Here is a 9,730-nt window from a genome sequence, read left to right as displayed (position 1 = left end):
ATGCAGTGAAATTAATTTGACACATTTTCTACACTTTCATAGCTTTAAATAGCTCATATTACAATTTACATAACCATTTGTCTTATCAGGCCTGTCGGCGAGACAGTGACAGCAGTTCCCTGTGGACTGCAGCCAGAGGACAGCAGGTCTGATGCCGTCCGGTGTGCTCAGGTGGAGACACTGTGTCTGGAGTTACACAAGAACTGTACAAGCGGTGTCATCTTACCTGCATCTTACCTTTTTTTCCCCTGCATAATGCTGCAGTTATGGCATTTCTAGCAGGAACTAATTGAAACTAACCAGCCAGACCATGACCACCACAGAGAGACCTATAGGTAATTTTGTGGCTATGTTAGGAATGCAGTACTAGCTTCCTGCATAAACACACATACACACACACACACACACACATATGGCATCATGGTAATTTGCATGGGCAAATACCACTATATGCATAATATAATAATAAAATGCACACTTCAAAATGTGCTTATATAATTCTTTTGGTTCATTAGTTGTAAACAAAAATATGTGGGTGATGACTGTATTTACATGTATACATATTTACAAACATACATAAATAAAATACCACGACAATAAAGCACAAGCACCGTGCACCACCTCTCTTCAGGTGGTCAGGCAGACTGCTGTTTTATATGTGCGTGGGTTTGCGGTGCCCCGGGGACTGGGAGTTTGTCTGAAGCTATGGCACTGTGGGACATTCCTGTATTCTAGCTGACAGGTGCCTGTCTGACAATGATGGATGCTGATGTTATGACAGCCTCCATTTGCTATGACTGCACTGTGTAGTGCTAAAGCTTAGAGTATGAACTGTGAGAGAGGAGAAGAGAAGCTGGCATCTGTACAGACAGACGCTGTAAACAGATTATGATGGCTGCACTGCAGCTCTCACTCTCTGCTTATCCCACAATTCCTTGCACCGTCCTCTCTCAGCGTCAATGCTTTCCAAGGCTGTATCTGAAACCGAAGGCTGCCTTGTTGCTTCGTTGCCCAGAAAGTCAATGACTTGCAATGCAGCTGTTTTGTATGAAGGTTTTCTACCGTCTAAGGCATAATATCATCATAATCTAAAACTCAAGTAAGCTTTAGAGATATATGAGTGAAAAAGTAATGACTAATGTTTATTTCTCAGTAGATATTACTGTTAAGTCGCTAAGATTTTTTTTTATGTTTTAGAAAAAAAGCTCACCAAGACTGCATTTATTTGATTAAAAAAATTAAAGGAACTCTTTTCTATTTGAATATATTTTTAAATGTAATTTATTCCTGTGATGCAAAGCTGAATTTTCAGCATCAGTCTTCAGTGTCCTTCATGATCCTTCAGAAATCATTCTAATATGCTGATTTGCTGCTCAAGAAACATTTCTTATTATAGTCAATGTTGAAAACCGTGATACGTATATGGTTGATTCTTTAAGCAGATTCTTTAATTGACATGAATAGAAAGTTGACAAGAACAACATTTATTTGCATTTTTGATCAGTTTAATGCATTGTTGCATTATACATAAATAAATACATACATTCTGACCCACAAACTTTTAAACAGTAGAGTATATGATAATACATTTAATAAAAAAAATGTCCATCCATCTATCTTCAAAAACTGTTTGAAATTGCAGGTAAGGTATATTAATTAACATATATAGTAATTTTAGTATTAATATTTAGTACTTACATATTTATGTTACAGCTGGATGGAACGGAAGGATGAATTGAGAAAGAGACGTTAGTTTGACCAAGTGTGTGTCCAGGAGTCAGCATGGTGCTCCTCTGTGGTCCAGGCGTTGTGTAATCACCTTATGCCCGCCACAGAGAATCTTCTCTGCCTGTGGGCCCAATGCTCAGGCAAGGAAATATGTGACTGAAAATGTCTTTGTCCCTCAAAATGGAGAGAGAAAAAGAAGAAAATATGACGGGGGACAACAAAAGTGGTGCACTGGATCCTCTAATGGGATATATGCTGCCACATCTGCAGGCCTGACCTGATACACATGCAACCTGCATATCCAGTCAAACAATAACTCAGGTGTTAGATTACATGACTTATACCACTAAATGAAAAATACTTATTAGCTTCTTAAAAGATTGCATGGATTTTTTGGAGCTGTGGCCTAGTAGTTAGTGCACATGCTCTGACGCATTGAGCAGTGGGGCTCATTAAGGCATTCTGAATTTGAATCCAGCTTATGGCATTTCCAGATCTCATTCTCCCCTCTCGCTCCCCATCTTCCCTCCTCTTAACTGAAATCCTTATTGGAGCAAGTTTGTTCTCTTGGCAGCCATCTTGGCGAAACCCCCTGGCAGCTATTTTCTAGTCATGCAAGCACAGCTTCTGCTTGAATGGGGAAGGACCACAATCTCCAAAACTGTTTGTCATGCTGTCCAGTATACACTGCATATTTTAATGTTATATTAATATATAACATTAACATATTAATGTTACTGTATATACATTTTGAAAATGTTACTTTTCTTAATCTTTATGTTTATATAATCCAGGCAGGGCCATCCTTAGGGCATGCAGTGCAACTGGTGCAGCCCGAGGGAGTTCGTTCACAATCCGATTCGACGAACCGAGGGGGTTCAGTCACGATAGCGATATAAAAAAATATTAACTGATTTAAAACTGAACTTAAATATAAACTCGTAAATTCTGAGGGGAAAGTCAGAATTGCGAGATGTAAACTTAGAACTCTGCTCTTCCTCGTAACCTTTTTCCTCCGAATTCTGAGTTCACATCTCGCAGTTCAGTTCAGTTTCCCCCCACCCTGCCACAGAATAAAAGATTTAAAACTATTATTTTTTTTATGCAATTGTGATATCTCAGATTTCAGACTCCTCTTTTTAGAATTGTGAGTTTATATCTCACAAATGACTTTTTTAAATCTCATAATTGGGACTGTTTTCTCGAAATATCGCAAGAAACTCGCAGTTTTGAGAAAATTATCAGAATTGCGAGATAAACTCGCAATTGCGATATTTAAACTTAGAATTGTGAGCTATACACTCAGAATTGCAAGAATAAATGTCAGAATATTTAAATAAAAAGTTGCAATTGCGTAGGCTATTTTTATTCTGTGACGGAAACGGGCTTCCACAGAAATCTCATATTTTTAAAAGTCAAATAAATACAGTCTGACAGCAATTAATCATATATCCCTCTTCTTTGTTTGTTATTCACATTCACACACATTGCACACAAAAAAGACTTGTGTGAAACATTTTAGGCCTACTTCTACCCCAGGAAAATGCTTCTCTTCTTTAAGACCGCTGTGTGAGGGATGTTTGCACCTGGAGACATAATGACCCTGCTCTCTCTGCTCTATCCATTTATCTATCATCCTTTTGCCTCCTCTCTGCTGAGCCATCAAAACTGCAGAAACTTAAATGGCACAGCAGACACCCTCCTCTGTCGTGACACACCCCGGTATTTATAACACTGGTCATCCATTTTGTTTACGTCGGAGGTGTGCACTGTGCAGCGCTACGCTGGAGTTCAAGAGCCATCTAGCGGTCAACAACGGTACTACAACTGCAGTGGATCAGCGTTTTTTAGAGAGATGCCTTCTGCCCCTATGCCAGCCTTAACAGCAATAAGAGGTAATAATAAAACTGATCTCACGTGATAAAGTGCACATGTATGACAGCATGAGCATTTTAATTCAAAATGACTTGCTGTAGCGACACAAAGACCGGACAGTGAGAGTTAATCTTGGTTCTCAGATTTAGTGTCCAGGCAGGTCATGTGAGGTTGAAAATCTGACAGGCTGCAAATCTCAAGATTTTCCTCCATTTGTATAATAACATGGGTATGACATAGGTAATACAACGAGAAGGTGATTTATGAGGACATTTTTCAGTGTCCCCGTAATTCAAAAGGCTTATAAATAATTCAGAATTAGTTTTTTTGAAAATCTAAAAATGCAGAAAGTTTCCTGTGAGGGGTAGGTTTAGGGGTAGGGTTGGTGTAGGGCAATAGAAAATACGGTTTGTTCAGTATAAAAACCATTACGCCTATGGAGAGTCCCCATAAACCATAAAAAGAAACCTGTGTGTGTGTGTCTGTGTGTGTGTGTTAATATAAATCGTAGGTTTCGTCCTGGCCACAGATTGTGTTGTTGATGTAGAGCGGTAGTAAATCCCACAACTTCATTTTCTGTTCTCAGACATTTTCACATAGATTAAAAATCCAGAGCTGGATTCCTAATGTGTCAGCTATCAATTTAAAGGTGCTGTATGTAGGATTGACACCGAGTGGCTGAACTAGGTATTGCAGTCCAAATTCAAAATATTGGAGCAGGTTTTTTTCACCCGGCCCCTCCTCCTCAGACTTGACGCAAACGCAGGTTGCCAGATTGACGACACCAACAGGAACGAGCGCACTTAACGATGAATGAAATGAAATACGCTGTATTTTCCGCCAACTGGCAACCCGGGGTGCCGAAATACAATTGAGTAAACTGGCACTGGGCGGGTTTCACAAACCAAAACAGAGGCCGGAACGCACATTTTCAAAGGAGAATATCTGACTGTAGCATTGTTTTTCAGATAAATAAGTAGGCCTATGTTAATTTAGCATGTTTCTTAAAATATCTGCAAACATATTATGGTATTTTTATGCTTTAGTAGAGTCAAAAACTTACATACAGCACCTTTAAGTGAGAAAGGGAAGGAGAACAAATAACAGTGCAGTGCCCCGGATGACCTTGATTATGGACCATTGATTTGGGTTCTCACGCACCAAATACACACTGGAGGTCACACTAAAAATCAACCTGAAAAGCGAAATTAAAACAAACATTGTGTAAAATTAATAAGAAATACTAAAGGTTCTGCTCTGCTTTGAAGTAAATTTCAATTAAAAATATTTAATAAAAATAAAAGTATTGCAATAAAAAATAAATTGTAATATATATTATAATAATTTAAATTGTATTTATTTTTTTACATAATTAAACTACAATTTGCTCTGTGGAACATCTCAAAACATGATAATGTTCATCTAGCCAACCAAATATTAAGACATACTTAAATTCGTATTGAATAATTTGAATTTTTTTTAATCACATGGAGCTGTACCATCATGTCAAAACACAGATGATTCTCACTTTGCTTCAAGAAAAACGGCACAGGTCTTAAAACCAATCATTGGGGAAGTCGTGGCCTAATGGTTAGAGAGTTGGACTCGTAACCCAAAGGTTGCGGGTTCGAGTCTTGTACCGGTGGGGAGAGTGTATGTTCAGCACTCTCTCCACCATGGCTGAGGTGCAAGAGCAAGGCACTGAACCCCAGCTGCTCCCCGGGCGCTGCAGCATAAAAATGGCTGCCCACTGCTCTGGGGGTGTGTTCACTGCTGTGTGTGTGCACTTTGGATGGGTAAATGCAGAGCACTAATTCCAAGTATGGGTCGTCACATCACTTTTTCATCACTTTAATTCAAAAGTGTGTGTGTGTGTGTGTGTGTGCGCGCATTTTTGTGTCAAATGAGGACATACATTTGTATAATGACAAAGGTATGACATAGGTATTACAAGAAGGTGACTTTTCAGGACATTACCCCATGTCCCCACTTTTCAAAACGCTTATAAATCACACAGAATGGAGTGTATTGAAAATCTGAAATAGCACAAAGTTTCCTGTAAGGGGTAGGTTTAGGGGTAGGGTTGGTGTAGGGCAATAGAATATACGGTCTGTACAGTATAAAAACCATTACGCCTATGGAGAGTCCCCACTTTTCACAAAAACAAACCTGTGTGTGTGTGTGCATGTTTATGTGGTTTATGAGGACACAAATTTGTATAATAACATGGGTATGACATAGGTAATACAACGAGAAGGTGATTTATGAGGACATTTTTCAGTGTCCCCGTAATTCAAAAGGCTTATAAATAATTCAGAATTAGTTTTTTTGAAAATCTAAAAATGCAGAAAGTTTCCTGTGAGGGGTAGGTTTAGGGGTAGGGTTGGTGTAGGGCAATAGAAAATACGGTTTGTTCAGTATAAAAACCATTACGCCTATGGAGAGTCCCCATAAACCATAAAAAGAAACCTGTGTGTGTGTGTCTGTGTGTGTGTGTTAATATAAATCGTAGGTTTCGTCCTGGCCACAGATTGTGTTGTTGATGTAGAGCGGTAGTAAATCCCACAACTTCATTTTCTGTTCTCAGACATTTTCACATAGATTAAAAATCCAGAGCTGGATTCCTAATGTGTCAGCTATCAATTTAAAGGTGCTGTATGTAGGATTGACACCGAGTGGCTGAACTAGGTATTGCAGTCCAAATTCAAAATATTGGAGCAGGTTTTTTTCACCCGGCCCCTCCTCCTCAGACTTGACGCAAACGCAGGTTGCCAGATTGACGACACCAACAGGAACGAGCGCACTTAACGATGAATGAAATGAAATACGCTGTATTTTCCGCCAACTGGCAACCCGGGGTGCCGAAATACAATTGAGTAAACTGGCACTGGGCGGGTTTCACAAACCAAAACAGAGGCCGGAACGCACATTTTCAAAGGAGAATATCTGACTGTAGCATTGTTTTTCAGATAAATAAGTAGGCCTATGTTAATTTAGCATGTTTCTTAAAATATCTGCAAACATATTATGGTATTTTTATGCTTTAGTAGAGTCAAAAACTTACATACAGCACCTTTAAGTGAGAAAGGGAAGGAGAACAAATAACAGTGCAGTGCCCCGGATGACCTTGATTATGGACCATTGATTTGGGTTCTCACGCACCAAATACACACTGGAGGTCACACTAAAAATCAACCTGAAAAGCGAAATTAAAACAAACATTGTGTAAAATTAATAAGAAATACTAAAGGTTCTGCTCTGCTTTGAAGTAAATTTCAATTAAAAATATTTAATAAAAATAAAAGTATTGCAATAAAAAATAAATTGTAATATATATTATAATAATTTAAATTGTATTTATTTTTTTACATAATTAAACTACAATTTGCTCTGTGGAACATCTCAAAACATGATAATGTTCATCTAGCCAACCAAATATTAAGACATACTTAAATTCGTATTCAATAATTTGAATTTTTTTTAATCACATGGAGCTGTACCATCATGTCAAAACACAGATGATTCTCACTTTGCTTCAAGAAAAACGGCACAGGTCTTAAAACCAATCATTGGGGAAGTCGTGGCCTAATGGTTAGAGAGTTGGACTCGTAACCCAAAGGTTGCGGGTTCGAGTCTTGTACCGGTGGGGAGAGTGTATGTTCAGCACTCTCTCCACCATGGCTGAGGTGCAAGAGCAAGGCACTGAACCCCAGCTGCTCCCCGGGCGCTGCAGCATAAAAATGGCTGCCCACTGCTCTGGGGGTGTGTTCACTGCTGTGTGTGTGCACTTTGGATGGGTAAATGCAGAGCACTAATTCCAAGTATGGGTCGTCACATCACTTTAATTCAAAAACAGGTTTAGGAAAACAAATTAACATTTTAGATTCATAAATACTTGGCTCTAAAAAGTATTTGAATATTTATACCACACACTTCATATCTTAATTCAATACATTAGGTACAAAATATCAAAACTACTGGTGAATATATTAGTGTGGTTATATTGTGTTCACTTGTTTACACAACAGCTGTAGCAAAAATGTATTTGAATTAGTTTTTTAGGACAACATTTGCAAGATTTTTGAATTGGATGTTCGAAACACTACCATTCAAAATTTGGGGTTGGTACAGTTACAGTAAAAACAGTAATTGTTATTTGAAATAGATTGTAACAATGTAAAAAGATTTAGTCACTTTTTTTCAATTTAATGCATCCTTGCTGTATAAAAATATGATTTTTTTTTTTTAAATGAATGGAAGTGTACAAAACCACTGCTTGAGAAAACATATTTGTGTAACTGACTTTTGACTCAAAACTTCGTAGTTACTGTACTGTACATTGAAGCAAATCATTGTACCTTGGAACTCTATATATATACTATAAATCCATTACACAACAAAAAACAGACCTGTTTTGTCTCAGCTGCAAATATTTGCATGCACCATTGACATTAAAATATTTGAAAGGCTTTTAAAAGATGTGCACATTTTCCAGCTTTGACGCTGCTCAAGTTGACTTACTTCCTATGCTTTAATTAAAAACAAAACTTGCATACATGCTCATTCTCATTAGCACATATTTGTATAATTCCGAATTTGCCTGACTCATAATACTGTCAAAACAGTTCTTCATTTTCATGTAAATGAGACCACCCTTACGAAGCACAGGAATTGCTAAACTGTTATCTTTTCACTAATGCCGTCCTGTTACACTGGATAAAATGCTTAGTTAAACACTAAAAACAAATAGCTCATAGCTGTTTGATTAGGAGTAATATTCTTAAAAGAGCAGGTGTTCTCAGTCTGAAAAGAATTCTTTTTTTTGTTTTTGTCTACTTGTTCTGTTCGGTGTTTGGGTGTTTGAATAGCACAGCATGAGTTATGCAACCACCTGAGACAAAAAATAATGCATGAAAACAGCTGGACAGAATTTGAAAACAAATGCCGGGTCAGTGAAATTTAAAATTTCATATCCACAATCATGCTGTGTGATAAGAAATCATGATTAAGGAGAGTTTTTGTGCAACTAACAGGGATAATTTTGATCTTAAAAGGATTGTAGAATAATTTATTCACGTTCAGCCATTGTTCTTTTCTTTTAAAGATGAAAAAAAAGAGTGAACTTTTAATACTCATCTTAAAGTCTCCATAAAGTCTAGACATTGGCTCTGATGACATCAACCATGTGTCTTAAATCATCTGTTGCTTGGATTGCAATGAAAGTGTGAAAAGAAAAAGACAAGTAGGGTTTATTGCTACAAAAAAACAAGGCACGAAAGTAATCTCAGCCAAGAGTCATCAGCAGCATCATGCAAACAGCTCCATGGAAACACGTCCTTTTGGAGGCAGATCATTTCTCTGGGCTTTCAAGCACTTGAGATCGACACCGTCTGATATGTTTAGAGTTGCTTACTCAGGAGAGATGTGAGATTAGTCATCAGGAAGGTTTGCTGGCTAGAGCATCTTCATTTATTGCTCATCAGATGGTTGGGGTGGAGATCTTTTTTTGTGAGGACTTCAAACAAGAAACAGCTGCTGCTTTGTCAGCCACTAGAGGGCGAGACTTTCAATAAGTCTCCTCAGTTCATCAGTGGCCACAACTAACATTCAAAAGTTCAGGATATCAATAGCACTAACATGGAAATAACTATAAAATTCAATATAAAAACAGTCCTCTGGCCTTGAGGGACACCTAAACAGCTTACATAGCATTCAGAGGTCAAGGATGAAGAATTGATGCAAACAATCCCTCTTGTGAAGGATTCAGTTTGCCAACACAGTCTCATTTGCCTAGTTTAACCTTAGAGGGCAATCAATGTGAGAGCTTTAAATCAAGTCATGGCAGGGTATATATTTTATTTTATAATTTAATAATTCAATATTCACTATTTCAAAAATTAAAAAAATAATTTAATAACATTACATTTGCGCTGCCAATGTACAGAATTTGTAAGAATTAACCATGGGCAGGTTAAATGTCAACTACTTTGTCAACTATCTTTGACGGCCTATCTGCTAGACTTTTTGTAATTATTCTATAATTATTATACATGAAATTTGTATTATAATTCATTGAGAGACATATGTTTGTTTAACATATTAGCATATATATATATATATATATATA

General features: G+C 37.4%; 1 protein-coding gene across 1 annotated transcript in view; it reads left to right on the top strand.

Annotated features, from left to right (window-relative positions):
- Positions 1-3,552: 3,552 nt before the first annotated feature.
- LOC107584559 (collagen and calcium-binding EGF domain-containing protein 1) overlaps positions 3,553-9,730 on the top strand; it is a 66,056-nt gene continuing 59,878 nt past the window's right edge. Inside the window, exon 1 of the mRNA XM_016271234.1 lies at positions 3,553-3,623. The gene's annotated coding sequence lies outside the window, so the exon portion shown is untranslated. The remainder of the gene's footprint in view (positions 3,624-9,730) is intronic.

Source organism: Sinocyclocheilus grahami, unplaced genomic scaffold, assembly GCF_001515645.1.
Source record: "Sinocyclocheilus grahami isolate Dianchi unplaced genomic scaffold, SAMN03320097.WGS_v1.1 scaffold61.1, whole genome shotgun sequence".
NCBI classification, from domain to species: domain Eukaryota; kingdom Metazoa; phylum Chordata; class Actinopteri; order Cypriniformes; family Cyprinidae; genus Sinocyclocheilus; species Sinocyclocheilus grahami.
The sequence above is the reverse complement of the archived record's forward strand: the minus strand, read 5'-3'. Positions and strand labels throughout refer to the sequence as shown.